At 34.4% G+C, this 21,232-nt stretch overlaps 1 protein-coding gene and 1 long non-coding RNA gene across 3 annotated transcripts in view; one reads left to right on the top strand and one right to left on the bottom strand.

Annotated features, from left to right (window-relative positions):
- CRPPA (CDP-L-ribitol pyrophosphorylase A) overlaps positions 1–21,232 on the bottom strand; it is a 335,076-nt gene that overhangs the window by 144,052 nt on the left and 169,792 nt on the right. The gene's annotated exons all lie outside the window — the stretch shown is intronic.
- The window catches only part of LOC117073186, a 35,007-nt gene continuing 22,741 nt past the window's right edge, over positions 8,967–21,232 (top strand). Inside the window, exons 1-2 of the long non-coding RNA XR_004433152.1 lie at positions 8,967–9,047; positions 10,376–10,419. This is a non-coding gene — a long non-coding RNA (uncharacterized LOC117073186). The remainder of the gene's footprint in view (positions 9,048–10,375; positions 10,420–21,232) is intronic.

Genomic DNA, 21,232 nt, shown 5'->3' on the forward strand with positions numbered 1-21,232 from the left:
GTTCTGAAGTATGCATTAGTTGTAGAATGACTAAATCTATACAATGTACACATGTACGGCCTCATAGCTGAAAGTGTATATTCTTTGACATTTCCCTAACCCTCTACTATCTACTGCCATAATATCAACTCTTTTGGATTCCACATGAGCAACAACATTCAGTATTTGTCTTTCTGTGCCTAGCTTACTTCACTTGATATCGTGTCCTCCAAATTCATCCACGTTATTGCAAATGCCAGGATTTCCTTCTTTTTCATGGCCGAAGAGTATTTAATTGTGTATATTTCACATTTTCTTTATCCATCCATTTGTGGATACTTAGGTTGATTCCATATCCTAGCTACAGTGAAAAATGCTGCAATGGACACAGGAGTACTGATATCTCTTTGAAATAATGATTTCATTTCCTTTGGATATGTAGCTAGTAGTGGGGTTGGTAGACGATACGGTAGTTCTATTTTTAATTTTTTTGGAGCCTCCATGCTGCTTTCTATCATGGCTGTGGTAATTTACATTCCCACAAGGGAATGTAAGGGGTCCCTTTTCTCCATATTCTTGTCAACACTTGTCTTTGTCCTTTTCATAACAGCCATTCTAATAGGCATGAGGTGATATCTCACTGTGGTTGTGATTTACACTTCCCTGATGATTAGCAATATTGAGTATTTTTTCATATACCTATTGGCCATCTATTTCCTTTTCAGACATGTCTATTCAGGTCTTCTACCCTTTTGTTAATGTCTTGTTTTCTTGATATGGAGCCAAGTTTTTTTTTACAGAATTCTGACATTGTCTTTATGAGATGTATAGTTCGCATATGAGAGGTATGAGTCCTCTCATTCTGTAAGTTGTCTCTTCATTTTTCCTCAGCTGTGCAGAAGCTTTTAAGTTTGATGTGACCCCAATTTGCCTATTTTTGCTTTTGTAGCCATTACTCTTGGGGTCATATCAAAAAGTCATAGCCTAGATCAATGTCATAAGTCTTTTCTCCTACGTATCTTCTAGTCGTTTCATAGATTCTAATCTTACATTTAATCCCTAATCTATTTTGAGTGGTTTTTGTATATGGTGTGAGACAAGGGCCTAATTCCATTCTTCTGCATGTGGGTATCCAGTTATCCCAACAACATTTATTGAAGAGACTGCCCATTCTCTATTGTATGTTCTAGAAAATTTTGTCTAAATCAGTTGACTATAAACATGGGATTTCTGGGCATTCTATAACATTCCATTTGTCCACGTGTGTTTTTATACCAGTACTATGTTGTTTTGGTTACTATATCTTTGTAGTATATTTTGAAGTCAGGTAATGTGATTCCCTACAGGTTTGTTCTTTTCCCTCAATATGGTTTTGGCTATTCAAGCTCTAGCAAAAGGTTTTCCAATTTTTTTAGCCCTTCAAAAAAACTCTTAGTTTTGTAGATCTACTCTACCATTTTCCTACTATTTCATTCATTTCTGCTCTAATCTATATTGTTTCCTTCCTTCTCCTAACTTCAGGCTTAGTTTGTTGTTTTTTTTTCTAGTTCCTTAAAGTGAAAAGTAGGTGAAAGGAAATGTTTCTTCATTTTTGATGTAGGTGTATATTGTTATCAACTTCCCTGTTAGAACTGCTTTTACTGTTTCCCATAGATTTCCCATATGTTAGGCTTCCATTTGTTTGTCTCAAGGAATTTTTTAAGTATAACTTTAAATTCTTCATTGACCCACTGTCTAGTCAGGAGGATGTTTAATTTCCAAGTATTTGTGAATTCTCCAAAGTCCTCCAGTTCCTGATTTATAGTTTCATATTTTGTAGTCAGAAAATATTATTTGGTAGCTTAAGTTTTTTAATACTTGTTTCATAGCCTAACATGATTTACCCTGGAGAATGTTCCATGTGCAGTTGAAAAAAGTTACACTTTTCAGCCGTTCAACTCTTGGATTGAATATCCCGTGTATGTCTGTTATGTCTATTTGATCAAAAGCATAGTTTAAGGCCAATATTTCCTTATTGGTTTTCTGACTAATTTGCTCATTGCTGGTGGCAGGTGTTAAAGTAACCCACAATTATTGCATTGCAGTCTTTCTCTCCCTTCAGATCTATTAATATTTGCTTCATATTATATACGTAGGTATTCCAACACTGGTTGCATATATCACAACTGCCCTATCTTCTTACTTGATCCTTTTGACATTATATAATGACATTTTTATATTTCTTTACTAAAAGCATATTTTACCTCATGAATACAGCTATTCCTGCTTTTTTTGTTGTTTCAATTTGTATGGGATATCTTTTTCCATGCCTTCACTTTCAGTCTGTGTGTGTCCTTACAGGTGAAATTAGTCTCTTTTTGGCAGCATATTGTTGGATTTTTAAAAATCTATTAAGCTACTTTATGTCTTGTGATTGGAAAAACGTACTTACATTCAAGATAATTATTGATAGGTACAGACTTACAACTGCCATTTTTGTCCATTGTTTTCTAGTTGTTTTGCCAAGTTTTGTTCCTTTCTTCCTCTATCTTCCTTTATGGTCAAGTAATTTTTTTAGTGTTACATTTTTAATTTCTTGCTTTTTATTTTTTTGTGTATCTAATGTAAGTTTTTGCTTTGTGGTTACCATGATGCTTACAAAAACCACAATACATTGTTTTAAGGTGGTGAACACTTTGATTTTAACAACAAAAGCTCTACACATTTACTCCACTCACTCCATATTCAGTAATTTTCATGTCACAATTTTCATATTGCATGTCCTTAAATTCATTACTATTTTTAATAGGTTTGCATTTTCACCTTCACACTAGTGATAAAAATGATTTACACACAACCATTACAATATGAGTGTTGTGGATTTCACTGTATACTTTTACCATAGAGTTTTATATTTTCAAATGTTTTCACATTATTCACTAGTGTTGTACTTTTTTTGGCTTGAAGGATTCCTATTAGCATTTCTTGTATATCAGGTCTGGTGGTGATATACTGCCTCAGCTTTTGTTTGCCCAGGAAAGTATTCATCTTTTCTTCATCTCTGAAGGACACCTTTGCTGGGTACACTATTCTTGGTTGACAGTTTTTTTTCCCCCTTTCAGCATTTTAAATATATCCTTTTGCTTTTCCCTCGCCTATAAGATTTCTGCCAAAAAGTCTGCTGCTAGCTATATTTTGAATTCCTTTATGTTATCTGCTTCCTTTCTCTTGCTGCTTTCAGGATCTTCCTAGCATTTAATTTTTGATAGTATTATAATATGTCTTGGAGTCACCTTATTTGGTTTAAATTTGATTGGAGATCTTTGACATTTCTGTCCCTGGATATTTACATTGATCTCAAAAATTAAAAAAAAAAAAATTTCTATTTAAGCTTTCTATCCCTTTACCTTCTCCTCCTTCATGAATGCCTGTGACTCAAAGATTGGCTCTTTGGATGCTGTACCATAAACCCTATAACCTTTCTTCATTCCTTTACTTCTTTTTTCTTCTATTTATTTCAAAATAACCTGTCTTCAAGTTCAGGTTATTTCTTGTGCTTGGCAAATTCTGCTGTTGATGAACTCTATTGCATTTTTCATTCCCTACATTGTATTTTCACCTCCAGGTGAAATACAATTTTTTGAAAATTGTTTCATGCATCATCTAGTAGAAGCTAAAAAATATTATTTTAATCTCATTATATTTCACATTCTGGTCACTTAGTGTTTTCTTCATTTTGTTGAATTGTTTCTCTGTATTTTCTTCAAGTTTGCTGAGCTTCCTTAAAGTTTTGAATTCTTTGTCAGAAAGCTCACATGTCTCCATTTCTTTAGGGTCAATCACTTGTACATTTTTTCCATATGGTCATGTAATGTTTTCCTGATTGTTCTTGACTCTTGTGATCATTTGTCAATGTCTGCACATTTAAAGATGTAGATACTTATTACAGTCTTCACAGATAGGGATTTGACTTTGCTTGGGATAGCTCTGTAGCAGGTGTGACACTGCCAGAATCCTGAGGTTCACTACATCAGGTGTGGCACCAGATCTGGCCAGAAGCCAGGGGCCACCTGCTGCTGCTGAGTGCTGTTCAGAGGACTGACACAAGCCTGGCAGTGGTATAAACTGGAGATTGAGTCTTCAAAAAAAGACTGAAGCATGGGGCTCTGGGGTCCCACCTGGTGCTACATCTGGTCTAGAGGCTCAGTCTGCAGTTACTGGCTTGAAATACAAAGCTGTGGAAATTACCCTGGTGTTAAGTATTATTGTGGTGGGCCAAGTGTTGGGGTTCAAGGCAAAATCTTATACTCACTTCCTTCTTTTTCCTTAAGTGAACAATCTCTCTTCTCCACTCCATGCCACCATAGTTGGGGAGGAGTAACACAGGTAACAAACTGTCCTTCCTACTCTCTTCAATGCATATTTTCTTACTACCATGCTACAACCAGGCACTGGAATCTCTCACTTGGTTTCTTTAGCTCTTTTGAAGGTATTCTGACATGTGGATAGTTGTTCAAATTGATATTTCTGGGGGTGGGGTAACAATCACTGGATAATCCTGCTTTGTCATCTTGTTCCACCCATCCACAACATGTTATCATGGTAAAAAGTGTTAATGGAAAGGGTTTGTCTAAACAAAAATGTGCTTATATATTATGATTGGTGGTCATATATCCCATTAAATATTTTTGATCATTAATTTACACATCCATACTGCACAGGAATTTTTATTCCTACCTAGTGTTACTACTTAAAATCTCACTGTGAAAAATTAGATCTGGAACAGGCAAAATTACACATAATCTAAGCTAAAACAGACTGAGCTTGTTCTTCTTTACATAAAAATATTTCTGAAAATGTGAATGAGTATTAAATGTGTAAAAATTAAACACTCAAAATTTCAATGTACCCAGTTTCTGTTTCTAACTAAGGAGGAGTACTAGGGATGAAATTGTTTTTCTTCCTCAACCAACTTTAAAAAAGCAAACTATATGAAACAATGTTTTTAAAGGCATTATACATGTTACAATGAAGAAATAATCCCTAAGAGACACAAAACAAAGTGAGCTGTACATGTACCCCATCCTACTGCCCACAAGAGAGTTTCAGGACATGGTACATGGAGGAATCCAGATTTCATTTCTTTTAATTGAGAGATAAAGTTAAGAATCTGGGAAGACCAAGGAAGGCAGAATAGAGTCACAGGTAGAGTACCAGAGAGGAGAGAGCTTCACAGTGAGAGAGCACTATAAAACATCAGACTATCTTCCTCATAGAGACAGCAGAGGTGTATTGATCGGTGCACCTATGTGAGAAAATTAGTCAAAGGACTAGAAGGAACAGTACTCCATGCACACACAGGGTTGGGAAGATTGGCAATAGCCATGAGCCATACTAGAAAACCTCATAATTAATATGGTTTAAATTTCCCTACCAAAACTCACATTAAAACTTAATTGCCACTGTAACAGTATTAAGAGGTAGGGCCTTTAAGAAGTGATAAGGTCATGAGGGCTCATGAAGGGACTAATGCCTTTATCATGGGAATGGATTAGTTACTGCAGAAATGTGTTCTCGACAAAAGAAATGAGTTCAGCCCACTTCTATCTACCATGTGCACTTGTTCCCACCTTCTGCCCTTCCACTAGGGGATGATCTTCACCAACTGTAAGCAGCATACTCTTGGACTTGCCAGTTTCCAGAATCATGAGTCAAATACATCATATTTTTTATAAATTACCCAGTTCATGTTATTCTGTTATAACACCAGAAAACAGAGTAAGACAATAATTTATAGGGCATTAGGTAGAGTATAAACAAGGGTCTTCCCTCAGTTGTGGGAAATAATTATCTCTACACTAAATATACTAACTCGTCCTGCTGAAAGATCAAAAAAACAAGACCCAAATGGATCAAACTGGTTTTTAATTACTTGCATCTGGAACAAAGCTCATATTTATAAGAATATAAAAATATCCATCTCCTAAGATAAAATTCACAATGTCTAAGAGCTTAAATACTGAACATTTTAAAAAGCAGAAAATATGGCCAAGTATGAGAAAACCAACCCAATTGACACCAATATTAGAACTAAAAACATTAAAACAGTTATTAAAACTGTGTTCCATTTGTTCAAAAACTATAGGAAAGACTGAACATATTTAGCACAGATGTAAAATAGACCTAAATCTAACTTCAAGAGATGAAAACTATAGGACATGATATTTTTAAAACCCCCACCAGAAATAATTAACAGAAAATTTGATATTAAAGATTAGTGAACTTGAAGACACAGCCATAGAAATGATTTTAAATGAAACAACAACAACAAAAAAAAGACAAAAAGAGGAAATTAAAAAGACCACCAGTGAGATATGGATCATATTTAGTCAGCCTAATACACAGGTAACCAGAGTTTCCAATAAGTTGGGAAAACAACAGAAAAACATTTGAAAAGTTAATGCTGAAAACATTCCTAATTGAATGAAAATTTTAAAACCACATATCAACACATCTTAAGTATGCATGCAAAAAAGAAAAATCTTAGGCAAGGAAAGGAGGAAGACACTGTGACCATAATGAGGAGATACAAACTTCCTTTCAGTCTAACCCAGAACTGATAGGCATTAGAATCTTCAAAGATACTATAATGGTTGTTGTAATTAAATTACGTATATTCAAAAGTTAGAGAATATATTAAAAAGGACCTAAATCAAACTTCTAGAGGTGAAAGCTCCAGTGCCTAATACAAAAAATACTGTTGTTTAAAATTCAATGCATATCTGCACACATAAGACAGTACAATGACATATACCATCTCAGCACATGGATGCTGAGCTCAATTAAATGGCCAGCCAGAGCAAAGGAACATCTATTTGGCACATGCTTTCATAATTATATAAGTTGTGCAACAATAAATGAATGAGTGAAATATCAATTCTGTTGACATATTATAATATTAGCGTTTAAGTTTGAAGGTAACTTTTGTTCTACTTTATATTTATGACAAGGGTAGAGGCTATTCACTTTCAGGCTGCCAGGTCCCTCTAATTGAAAATGATAAATTGCAAGAAAAAAATGCTTCTGTACCTGTTAATATTACCAGTATTTAATAGGACAATCAGTTTACGACATAATCCAAATAAAAGGAGACAGGAAAAAAAGAACAATTATCATCCATATTTTTTTATTTCAAACTTTTGTTTTCAACCTAACATTTCTAAATGTTGCACGTATAAACTAAAACAGCAAATTAGTGTTCATAATGTAATTTTTATTTTACTTAATATAGTAGTGATACATTTAAAATTTATTCTGGGATAAATAAAGGATGCTACCTCCAAAAAAAAGTGAGAATATCACTCCCCAAATTTAATCTTTAAGAGGAAAATGAAGTCCCATTTTGAAATGAGAAATACTTTAAAGGTTAATACTACTGTTCAGGACACATACAGAAAATAATTTAAAATAAGAAATAAGCAGTCATTTATTGACACAATAAGATGCTTCATAAAAACTAAAAGCAGGCACTTGTAAGTTAGACAATTTTGAAATTAAAAAAATGTTTTTCTAAAAGGCAAAATAAAAAAATTTAAAATTGAATTCTACTCAAAAGATCAAGATAGTAAAATGCATGAAGTTGAAATTTATATACTGTAAATGTCATAAAAATGCAGAAGTAGTATTATTATTCTCCTTAATAGAATGTAGCAATTACTTGAGTTGCAATTTTTATTATTTCCTCATATCAACCTCCTTCTTTTCTGCAAGTCACCACAAAGCACCTCGTTGTAGAAGACAGCACTGAAGCAGGGTAGGATAGCAGACAACATAACTTGGAACATTAAGGCACATTCAAATGAACAAATATTTCTGAATGTCTACACATGCTGACTTGTCAAAGGAGAAGGGATATGAGCACAAGGGTATTAGGGAAGGATTCCAGGAGGAAATGTCACTCAAATTTTTAAGGAAAGTTTGGCAAGTAAACAATTAAAAAAAAAAAGGCGTTTCAGGTAGAAAGAAAAACTCATGCAGGAAACACATCTAAATCAAGCCACAGGGTACATGTGGAAAACTATAAATAACTTAGTGATTTCCAGAGGGCAAACTACTCAATAAGGAAATGAGAAAGACAGAACAGTAGAATTAGGCAAGAGTCAGACCAGGCCAAGGCTTTATGATCTGAGTTTTGTCCATTAGGAGATGAGAAGCATCTGCAAGTTTTCAATAAGGAGAGTAACTTGGTAAATTTATACTAGCAAAATCTCTCACAGTGGCTATGGTAAGCTCAACTGGAAACAAAAGATAGAAGTTGAGATGAATAGTTCAGAGAAGGAAAAAGACTTTTAAACATTTAAACTGCCTGCATTTGAACATTTCTATCAAAACTTTGAGAAAGGATGAAATTTAGGGATAAAAACATAAGTCAGTGCATGAGTAATACTTTAAATCACGAGGCTTCATGACCCAGAGAGTGCATGTCTGTTAAATAAATGCCTAACACATATAGGATAAAGGTACTAATAACTGTGGCAAACTAGGTCATTTCAGATTGAAAATCTAAATAAAAAATCAGCAAACTATGGGTCAAGCCTATTTTGTAAATATAGTTTTACTAGAACACAGCCATACCCATTCTTTTGCATATGGTCTATGACTGCTTTGACATGAAAACAGCAGAGTTGATAGTTGTGAAAAAGACTGTGCAGACAGGCCACAAAGCCTAAAATATTTACCATCTGGTTCTTTACAGGAAAAAACTGCCAATTCTCAAAATAAAACAAGGTATCTTAGAGCCAGGTAAAGAAAGGGCTTGAGTTACCTCTTTAAAATGAAAGCATTCCACTAAATGATTTTCAAGATCCTTTTCTCTTGTAACAAAATAGGTTTCTACTATTCGAAAAGGACAAGCATTGGCATTACTCATGAAAATTATGTGATACAGTGAAATGATCACCAGGCTTAATTTTGAACTGGGGATAATGCTATCTATGATAATCACCTCTCAGGGTTGCTCTCAAGACTAAAGCCCTGGGATCATTCATTTTAAAGGAAAAGAACAGTGACTCATTATTTCCAGCTTTTCAGTAAGTGTCTGTTATTACTAACATTAACCTAATTATACTAATAACATACATTAGCAGGCCACATTTGCTGGGAGGGTTCTGGAAATTATAAACGTTATTTGAAGTTCCATTTCATACCAATGGGAAGAACAAGAAACACAAGGTCATAGTTGGAATTTTGATAGTTGAGGAAACAACTCAGAACTCAGTCATTACTATAAACACGTTAACTAAGAAAGTTTAAATCTAGAGGCCTCTCACTATATTCTAGAAGTGGAAGTAATACTCAGTACTCAGAGGAGTCATGCCGGTGACTTTAAGCAGTCCTACTGTTCCCAGATAAGTTTTTCAGTATTGACTCTGGGACTACCTTGACAACACTTGCTATATTCCACCTTAGCAAGTACCAGTAGAATTAAGCTTAAGTATTGAGCATTTAACTAAAAACAAGTTCCATAATTCCATAAAACAAAATCTCTGGTGCCCAGAAAATTGAATATTATACTTTTCAAAATTATCACACATAAACTTATTGCTAACAGGATTCAAGCCAAAAAAATCTGAATCTAGAAGTTTCTGGCACTGATTCCATTATCTTTCTATACTTTCCATACAAGAACAGTCCAGGCTTTCCAAAACCTGCAAAAGTAATCTATTTTTAGGTGGCTACAGATCTTAATCCTAAGGCAACAGCATATAAGCCTGGTAATATTCTTACCATCTTCCTGTCTGCCAATAATTCAACCAATAGAAAAGGTTTTTTTCTGTTTTTGTTTTTCAGAATATGAACTATTACAATAAAAAGGATATCACTAAAAAAATCATCTGCCATACAGACACTATAGAAGGCTTGGAAAAGACATTGTAATATAAAAGATATATTTTAAATTGTGTCTATCCCTGGAACTCTATTAAAATTCAATATTAAGAAAGTCATAAAGGAGTCTAACTTGCCTTTCAAAGTAAGCTTTGAGAGCTTTTGTACACACAGACACACACACAAATGAACAGAAAACTTTTGAGTATGAATAAAATCTTTTAAATTATACTTTGCCAAAAAATCTGAGATCTTCATATGCCTATTCAACCTTAAAAAACAAACCACAAAGTTCCCGCTCTAATCTTCCCTAGCTTACTATCATTCGCCAAGTTTTATAAGACATAAAATTAGAGGGTATACTTCTTTTCTCTCATTTATTTAAGCTTCAATTCTTAATGCTTTGATCTCTTAAATATATCTTGATTTCATTTTGTTCACTCCCACTAAAACTACCTGCCTTTGTTTCGCCTGCTGTAACACATACCATCGACCAGATGGCTTATTAATACCAGAAATTTTTTTCTCACAGTTCTGGAAGTTGGAAGTACAAGATCAGATTGCCAGCATCATCAGGTACTCACGAGGGCCGTCTTCCAGCTTGCAGACTGCCAACTTCTCATTGCGTCCTCAGGTAGTGAGAACAAACTCTGACTCTTCTTAAAATGGCATTAATCTCATTCATGAGGGCTCTACTCTCAAGATCTAATCACCTCCCAAAGCACCCACCTCCTAATACCATCATTATGGAGGTTAAGACTTCACCATATAAATTTTGAGGGGACACAAACATTCAGTCCAATATAGTAACCTAGTCCTCACTACCACTATTATTTCTTGTACTATTATACTGCAGTAGCCTCCCAACTAAATTAGGAATTTCTCTGCTTATTTTAATCTACTTTCTGTCCTGCATCCAGGATGTGTAAGATGGAAATCTGATCACATCAATTACTACTAGGCAGTGCTGCTTTATAGACTTCAAACTTAGAAGGCCCAGCTCAAACTCAAACCAGTCAAGACCCCACACTCAACAACTTCACAATCTGCCATTCCTTCAGTTTCAGATGCACTCAGTGGCTCTTTCTAATTCCAACCACTCTATGTGTTCCTTTGTCCATATAGAAATGCCAGTCCTCTCACTCCTCACAGAGTTAGACCCTGCTCAGTCTTCCAAATATTGGCTTCCTCTCACATCCTTAAGATGACTTCTCCAGGCTGAATTACCTCTTTCTCAAGCACACCTGGCTAAAGTTCTCAAACCTTCCATGGTAGATAGAAGGGAAAGGGACCAGGGATTTTGTTAACTCCCAGTCACTAAAGCACTTCCCTGGCTAACTCTGGTTATTTTAAGTAAACTCTTATTATGTATCCTTATTTTAGAAAAACCAGACCAATACAATTATTTCCTTAATATATAAAAACCTGGAAAATTAGCTTATATAGATATTTCAGTAATCTAAAGATGCTTTTTTTAAAAAAAAAAAGATTATATTATTAAATAAGTTCCATGTAGGCCAAAATATCTATCGCACAGACATTAAATCAATACTGTAGGAGTCCATATTAAGTAATGTATTAGGTAAGGGAGAGAATAAGATCATTCCCCGCCAAGTGCTAACTGGATAGTATATACAAAATAAGTTTAAAATGAAATGGTAAGAAGAAACAGTGTGAGCATTACTCACTATGGAGTCATTCTCAGATGGAAGGGCTTGGATAGACATGAAAGGATAGATTCACTGATGAAAAAAATTTTGTAGCAGTTATTAAGCAGAGAGAAAAATAATGAAACACAAAAAGGGAAAATTTAGACTTAATCTGTAAACATTAGACATAAAAAAGAGGATAAGAAATGGACAAATACAAGAGAAAACATCAAAATAACCTACGAGTCTTGTGATAAGAATTAACACAGAAGGTCTCAAAAATGGCTTGAAATAGGAATATCATATCATCTGATTCATATTTAATATAACTGTTATAACCTGAATTATTTACTAAATCTACACATTAAAATCATGCATAAGAGCATATGAAAGCAAAAATACTTCACAGCATGTTCTAGTATAGAAAATAATTTTAGAAAAAGAAGCCATTTAGGGCCAGGCACAGTGGCTCATGCCTGTAATCTCAGCACTCTGGGAGGCCAAGGTGGGTGGATCACTTGAAGTCAGGAGTTCGACACCAGCCTGGTTAACAGGGTGAAACCCTGTCTCTACTAAAAATACAAAAACTTAGCCAGGTGTGGTGGCAGGCACCTGTAATTCCAGCTACTCAGGAGGTAGAGGCAGAATTGCTTGAACCGGGAGGCAGAGGTTGCAGTGAGCTGAGATCATGCCACTGTACTCCAGCCTGAGCCACAGAGCAAGACTCTGTCTCAAAAAAAAAAAAAAAAAAAAAAAGAGGCTATTTAGATGCCATCAAAGGCATCCTACTCTGTTTACAGATAAGGATTTTGAACTGAAATTCAAAAACATTAAGTAACTTGGACAGGTTAAGAGACACTTGTTATTTGAAGACCTAGTACTCGTGACTTAAATCTTAACTCTAGATTCAGTATCCTTACCATGCTCATTTTACAAGTTACATTTATACATGAAGTAATGCTCTTTTAAATATTATAACAAAGCCATATTAAAAGGCATATTTAAATTGTATTTATTACAAAATATAACCATTAACTTTAATGATATTGAAAATATAATAGTTGGTTCCATCTTTGTAAATAAATAGCATACAAGAATTAAAGCTAAAGTCTCTTTCCATTATTTAAATAGAAGTCAGTAGCAAAAAAATAAAAAAATAAAATAAGTTCGTGAGAGAAGTTGCCAGGCATCTTTTTAAAAAACTCAATGACCACATAAATTGTTCACATTTCTTACCTAGGGCTACAATCAATGTGAAATGCCTAACAAAGTCTAGTTTCATTTATTTTGCCGCCTGTGCATTTCATCTTAAATGTTATAAACTGATTTACTAGAATAGCACTGGAAAATAAATTCACAATCTTGCCAATCTCAGTCATCTGACCAACTTGAGAAAACTACTTCCAATAGGGAAATAAGTAGCAATACCAAACTCTGTGCTTAATCAAGAAAAATTTACTCATAAAACTTAGACAAAGTTCTCTGGAATTCATTTTATTCACATATTGCTTCAGAATACCATTCTAACTGAAAATAACTTACCATTAAAAGAATGAATACTAGGGAGGTGTGCCCTGTGAGAATCATTTCTTTACACATCAGTTACATATCCATTACAACTAATCTCTGGGAGTATTCTATATCCCATAACACAAACTTTCCATTAACCATTTAGTCACAAGCAAAGATCCCTAAAACTTATAACAACACCCTCAATTCTTTCTATTCAACATCTCCTACTAGAATGATTTCATCATTCCTCATCTTTGTGTAAGAAATGAATCCATTCATAACCGCAACTAGATAAAATACGCAAAGGTATTTTAATCAGTATTTATTTAGGTTTTCTTATTGATTTAGCTAGGAAATACCTGAGACGTATTACATTAGCAGAAAACAAATGAAAAAATTTATAGAATTTATACAAGTAATTGTATTTCTGCCACTGGAGCAGTGTACAACTATGAAAGAGAAAATTTTAACATCTCTTAAGTGCCAACATAAAAATTCAGTATATAATAAAGCTATAGTTTTTCTGATAAAAACAAAAATGAAAGAATCCATAAGGCTACAGAAGCAATAAGGTTGAGACAGGAATGGAAGAGGGATTTGGACTGGCTTGCTCTTAAAGTCAATCATTGGTTATTACACACACACACACACACACACACATATATATATATATATATATTCACACACACACTATTCATTTAAAAATGTAAACTATCAGGGACCTGAAACAGATTATAAAAAGTAAACCCAATATGGATGTAGTGAGAATGAAAATAGCCAGCTCTTTTGTTTGATATGAACTTGTGCCTTGAAAACACATTTTCTTTGTCTAGTAATAACAGAATTAACAAAAGAACAAGCAATTAAATAAAAGATGACAAAGATATGTCTGGGATCTGGTATTAAATTTAACAGCATCATTGATTTTTATAACAAATTCAGTAAGGCTCAATGCCCTCTATGAAGCTAAAGAAGCCATTAGCACATAGAAGGAATCACTGTTTTTTAAATTGTCATTTTTTATTAAGAAGGAATATTAAACACATATATGTATATATATTTTTACTTTTTCCATGCTATTACTTAGCACATTCATGAGAACATAAAAGTAACAAGTATATATGATACATAGTAATACACTAGATTGATTCTGCTCCTGGCTCTGCTACTGGTGAGCTTTGGAACATTCTGGAAACAATTTACATCTGTGACAGTTTCTCCAGATGTGAAAATAGAGTGCAAATGGATGGTGACTTTCTTTTCTTTTTTTAATTTGCTGACATGTTCAAATGCTAAATATTTTCAAGTATTTTAAAGATAATTTATTGTAATGTCAATAAACTACTTCCTAATAACTAGAACTCAATTCAATACTTTTGAAGGTTATGTTTCTCACAGTATTAAAATTCTCCTTGGTAAATTATGCTTTTAGCTAAAGTAAATTCATGAGATTTTTAACTCTCATAAAATACCAATAAAATCATTGTATATTCAAGCAGAGCAAAGCAAAGCTCTCATGTAATTATCTAGATAATTACAGTAAAACTTTTGCTATGGAAAATGCGATTAACTATCTTATCAAGCAAAATTTAAGAGTTTGCTTTATATTTTGAACTTAGATTTGTTGCCAATTTCTTCCCACTTTTAACAATTAAACACTTATTTGGTACCTATTATGTGAACTTGCTATGTTTCTTTTAAAAAAGCTTTAAATAACAAAATATTGTCCACTATTTTACCTGATAGTAGCAAAGGATATTTTGTGAAAACCTTGCCAGAACCAAATACATAAGGAGCTCTATTTTACTTTTTGGATGTGGGAAGTATTTTTTGTGGTTTTATAATTGGTTTTACATAATACTGCTAAAAAACACATACAGTTAGTTTTTTCTCCTGAAATCTCCTTTCTCCATCACTGGGTAAAAAATAGCTCTCTGATCACTAATTTGTAAGCAAGGAACTCAGCCTACAGATCAGATTCTTACTACCTAATAAATCTTCTTTAATGCAGGTAAATTTTTTTTTGTTTGTTTGTTTGTTTGTTTGTGAGACAGTGCGATCTCAGTTCACTGCAACCTCTGCCTCCCGGATTCAAGCGATTCTCCTGCCTCTGCCTCCCTAGTAACTGTTACTACAGGCACATGCCACCACACCCAGCTAATTTTTTGTATTTTTAGTAGAGACGGGGTTTTACCATGTTAGCTAAGATTATTTCAATCACCTGACATCGTGATTTGCCCACCTCGGCCTCCCAAAGTGCTGAGATTACAGGCTTAAGCTACTGTGCCCAGCAAAATCTAATCTATTTAAAGTGATTTTTACATGAGAAATTTTATGAATTTACCTTTTAGTATTGCAACACATTTACTGTATTACTTCATTTTTCTAAGAATTTTTTCATCATTACTTAATGAACAAAAACACATAAAAGTAGAAAACAGAGAACTGGGTATGTCCCATGTTCATACCATATCTTTTGTGACAGGTCACCACCCAAAAAACTTTTAGAAAATCGTTTTTGAAAGATGCAATCTGACAGAGGTGGTAGCAATACTACACACCCCCGTAAATGCAATGAACAGAAGGCTAACAATAACTTCAGTCAAATCAGAGCAAAAATTGAGCACCTCAATAACAGAGGGCAGACTAAGCACTTAAAGAAATCATATATGAAAAAACAGTTTCAAACATAATTCTGACATAATTTTATTTTTACAAAAGAAAGTGCTGGTTTATAGCATTAGATTTTTCTTGTTAAGACATAAGGGATCTAAACTTATAAAATTCCATTATGCTGACCAGTCTCTAATTAAAAATATATATATTTTCACCTAAGTATGGATATTCTCTTAGTATAAGGTGTGCTTGTTATCAGGTAATTGTTTCTAAAAGCTCACAGTTAAAAGACTGCATAGAATCATAATGTCATGCTAACATACACAGATTAAGAACAGAACATTTATAATACGACCCACCCAACAACTTCAGTCCACTTGACGCTGAAATCTATTTTACTTCAAGTAAACAATATTACCAGTCTCTAAATAATATGGTTTGGCTCTGTGTCCCCAGCCAAATCTCATCTCAAATTGTAAATTCCCACATGTCAAAGGCGGGACCTACAATCCTCATGTGTCAAGGGAGGGAGGTGATTGAATCATGGGGGTGGTTTCTCCCATGCTGTTCTCATGATAGTGAGTTCTCATGAGATCTGATGGTTTTGTAAGTGTTTGGGAGTTCCTCCTTCATTCTTCTCTCACTTGTCACCTTTTGAAGAAGGTGCCTGCTCCTCCTTCCACTGTGATTGTAAGTTTCTTGAAGCCTCCCCACCCATGAGGAACTGTGAGAATTAAACCTTCTTTGTTTACAGGTTGCCCCATCTAGGGTAGTATCTTTACAGCAGTGTGAAAACAGACTAATAGAGTAGATGATGGTAAAAATCTGTAGAATTCTGAGAATTCAATATAATTACAATAAAATAAAGTTACATCTAGCAAAACATAAGTATTTTATTAAGTTGGTCAAAGTATTGGCAGACGCGTTAAATCATGCTAAATACCATAGGAATGAGAACTTCCCAAAAGAAGACTACATAAAACATAAAAATTAAGGAGAATGATGACCAAAGAGATGGCCCAAAAATATTTCTAACATCAAAGGATTAATCATGAACATTTTTAGAGATCTAGAAGTACCGTAAAATATTTTTGCAAAAATAACCACCTGAAGGCTGGGTGCAGTGGCCACATCTGTAATCCCAACACTTTGGGAGGCCAAGGTGTAAAGATTGCTTGAGCTCAGCAGTTCAAGACCAGCCTGGGCAGCATAGCAACACCTCATCTCTACCAAAAATTTTAAAAGCTAGCCAGGCATGGTGGTGTGCACCTGTACTTGCAGCTACTCAGGAGGCTGAGGCAAGAGGATCACTTGAGCCTGGGAGATGGAGGCTTCATTGAGCTATGATCACACTATACTCCAGCCTAGGCAACAGAGTGAGATCGTGTGTCAGTCAATCAATCAATCAATAACCACTTGAAATGAAGCATATCATAACATACTATTATATAATGTCCACAAGATTATACAAAAAGTTTAATTTTGCAAATATAACCTAAAGGATTTTTAAGAAGATAAAACTATTTTAGTAAGTATCTTCATTCTTTTAAAAAAAAGTCTCGAATTTTTTTTTTCTGCCCTTCATGGTGAAAATGTGCTCTCTTCTGTAAGTGGATCTTAGAATAGTAGCCTCTTACTTGTGCCAGTTTACCTTAGCTAACAAAAATTTCTCACGTTAAATAATTTCTAGCCCATTTCACCTTTCATTAGAGACAAAAAGTTGATCTTCATGTAGTCAAGCCTCTGCAGAACTTAAATAAAATCCAATTATGCTAGATACCAATGTACCAACAACCAAGCACCATTAACTATCCACTCACTGCTTAACTTTTTCCATCCAGGAGAAATAATATAGATGAGGTTCAAAGTTGCATGTCCCTTTAGAATATCAATTGAATGACAGATACCAGGGAATTTCAAAGTATTTTTATATACTTGAGAATGTAAGAGACAATGGAGGTTTCATCAGTATTGTAGACTGAAACAAATTGCTACCACTTAAATCTAACCCAATGTTGTTTTTGCCAAATGCCCACCTACGTTGACATTCAGCTTCATTTTTCTTTAAATATCTGTTCTTGTATAGTAAAAAGTGATGACATGGCAAATGACAACCTTAACTAGTCTCTCTATTGAAAAACCTCATAAATGCCTAATAGCCACAATTTTACTTGGCGTGGGACTCGTTCCTGCTAAGCCTTCCACTCTTCAGATGGGCTGAAATTGGAACTTGACGACCCTTGCATAAGAAAAAGAACAATCATAAACCATTGTAAATCTCAGCCAAGATAAAATAGGCCGTTAAATATTTACAATAAATTCATTCAATATCTATGGAATCACATAACTCAAAAATAAAAATGGACATATTTTTCTATAACTTTGATATCACTTTGTAATATATTTTCTGATGAATAAAACCTACTTGTTTAGAGAGGCAAGTGATCATACTCCTTTTGAATATTCTTTTCAAATTTTAAAGTTGTTTAACAAAAGTCTTATATTAAAAAAAAAAAAAAAAGGTTGTGGTAGGGCCTCTTTCTCGGTTTAATCTTCCAGAAAAGTTAATTGAGACAGAATGAAAGAGAACACTATAGCCTCTGAAGTGCCTACTCTGCAATTTTCCAATTACAAACATATGTATCCATGTTTGCATATGAATTTGCACATGCAACACTCTATGTATGTATGTGTATTAATAGTTTTTTCTTTTACTAATGAGGCAGGGTTAGTTTTATGAGTATTAGACTATGATGAGTTGGTGGCAGTTGGCTTAAATAACATAGGGTGCTGGGTAATTTTTGAGGGGGAGGGGTCAGGATTAATTCGTGAGGACTCTATTGGTGCGGGTATATATATCTAGATTTAAGACTTTCATCTTACTTTATTTTATAATTGTCATATTTTCCATACATCTATTAATTTGGTGCACATTTGAAATGTTCTGCCAAATTTTCATTAATAGGAAAACTGAAATTGCTTTCTGGCCATTTTTGGTGAAGGAAAAAGGATGAAGCCTGATCAGTAATATTCACAGTCACTGACAGGACAACTCAAACATCCAGACACTATTCACTTGCCTCTCTATCCAAGAAGCCAGCATTACTTACTGTACCCTTTCTAGTGATTTGCTCCATCCTACAGATACTAGATATAATCTAGTGACATATTTTTCTATTAAGTTAATAATGCTCATAATATCACCACACTAAGTCTGCCTATGCAATGGGAAAGTAACAGGCCTGCCTCAAAAATATCAGGAGTTTCACTCCAGACTCCTGGAGCCAATAAAGCAAATATCATAATAAAATTAGTCACATGAAATTCTTTATTTCCCATGGCATGTAAAAGTCATATTTACATACTATCATCCATTAAGTGCACAATAGCATTATGACTAAAAAATAATGTATATATCTTAAATTAAAACTGTGTATTACTAAAAATCCTAATGACCGTCTGAGCCTTCAGTGAGTCCTAATCTTTTTGCTGGTGTAATGGCTGCTGACTGTTCACAGTGGTGGTTGCTGAAGGTTGGGTGGATGTGGCAATTTCTTAAAATAAGACAACAACATAGTTTGCCGCCTAGCGTGATCCTTCTTTTCGCAAAAAAATTTCTCTGTAGCATGGGATGCTGTTTGATAGCATTTGACCCACAGCAGAATTTCTTTCAAAGTTGGACTTAATCTTTTCAAACCCTGCCACTGTTTTATCAACTAAGTTTATATAATATTGTAAATCCTTTATTGTCATTTCAACAAAGTTCACAGTATCTTCACCAGAAGTAGATTCCATCTCAAGAAACCACTTTCTCTTTGCTAATCCATAAGAAGCAACTCCTCATCCATCTAAGTTTTATGAAATTGCAGCAATTTAGTCATATGTTCAGACTCTACTTCTATTCTCTTGCTATTGCCACCACATCAGCAGTTACTTCCCCCGTCGAAGTCACATCCCTCCAAGCCTTCCATGAGGGTTGGATTATGACCCCCCCATGAATCATGAATGTTCCTAATGGCAACTAACAGGGTGAATCCTTTCCAGAAGGTTTTCAATTTACTTTGCTCAGATCCATCAGAGGAATCTATCTAGGACAGTGATAGCCTTACACAAGGTATTTCTTCAAACATAAGACATGAAAATCTATATGACTCCTTGATTTATAAGCTGATGAATAAATGTTGTGTTAGCAGATATAAAGTAACATTAATTTTCTTATACTCCATCAAAGATCTTGGGTAACTACATTGTCAATAAGCAGTAATATTTTGAAAGGAATCTTTCTTTCTGAGCATTAAGTCTCAAAAGTGGGCTTAAAATATTCAGTAAACCATGCCATAAACAGATGTGCTGTCATTTAGGTTTTGTTCTTCCATTTACAGAGCACAGACAGAGAGTAGATTTAGCATAATTCCTAAGGGTCCTAGGATTTTAGGAATGGTAAGTGAGCACTGCCTTCAACTGAAAGTCACTAGCTGCATTAGCTCCTAACAAGTGTCAGTTTATTATTTAAAGCCAGGCATTGACTTCTCCTCTCTGTCCATAAAAGCCCTAACTACCATGTTTTTCCATTAGAAGGCTGTCTCATCTACACTGAAAAATCTGTCATTTAGCATTGCTATGTTCATCAATTACCTCAGCTAGATCTTCCGGATAACTCAGTGCGGCCTCAACATCAGCACGTGCTGCTTCACCTTGCACTTCTCTGTTAGGAAGACAATGCTTTCTTTTTAAACCACATGAATAAACTTCTACTAGCTTCACACTCTTCTTCTGTAACTTCTTCACTTTCTGCAGCCTTCACAGAATTGAAGGGAATTAGGGACTTACTCTAAATTAGGTTTGGTAGCTTTTGATTGAAAGTGACAGATACAGGACTCTTCTTTTCATTGAACACATAGGAGTCATTGCAGGGTTATTAATTGGCCTGATTTCAATATTGTTTTGTTTCAGGGAATAGGGAGTCTCAAAGAGAGGGATAGAGATGAGGAAACAGTCAAAAGAGCAATCAGAACACACACAGCATTTATCAGTTAAGCTGGCCATCTTATACAGATGTGATTTGCAGGGTTCCAACACAATAATAGTAATATCAGTGATCACTGATCATAGACTACCATAGCAGATATAATAAAGATGAAAAAGTTTAAAATATTGTGAGAATTACCAAAATGTGATAGAGACAGGAAGTGAGCATACACTGTGGGAAAAATGGTACCAACAGACTTGCCAGACACAGGGTTGCCACAAAACTTCGATTTGTAAAACATGTATCTTCAGAGCGCAATAAGCTGAAATATGCCTACGTTCAAGTATTACAAAGGGATAAGGTTCTGATTTAGTAAACAGTTTACAATATTTTAGCACATAGGCTTTTAATTCTATTTTCAAACTAGTTGTGAGAGACATGTACACAATAACTAAAGGATTATTTATCTTTTCTCTTAGCTTGGTACATGAACAACAGATAGCCAGACAATTCTGGCATTCACTGGGACACATGACATGGAACTCAATAGAAGTCAAGAGAAAACTAAATCAAATATTTACAGAGGCAATAGAAAGGCCTCAGATTGAGATACAATAGCAATGAACAGAAGAACTAACAGTTC

Source organism: Trachypithecus francoisi, unplaced genomic scaffold, assembly GCF_009764315.1.
Source record: "Trachypithecus francoisi isolate TF-2019V2 unplaced genomic scaffold, Tfra_2.0 Lachesis_group4, whole genome shotgun sequence".
Taxonomy (NCBI): domain Eukaryota; kingdom Metazoa; phylum Chordata; class Mammalia; order Primates; family Cercopithecidae; genus Trachypithecus; species Trachypithecus francoisi.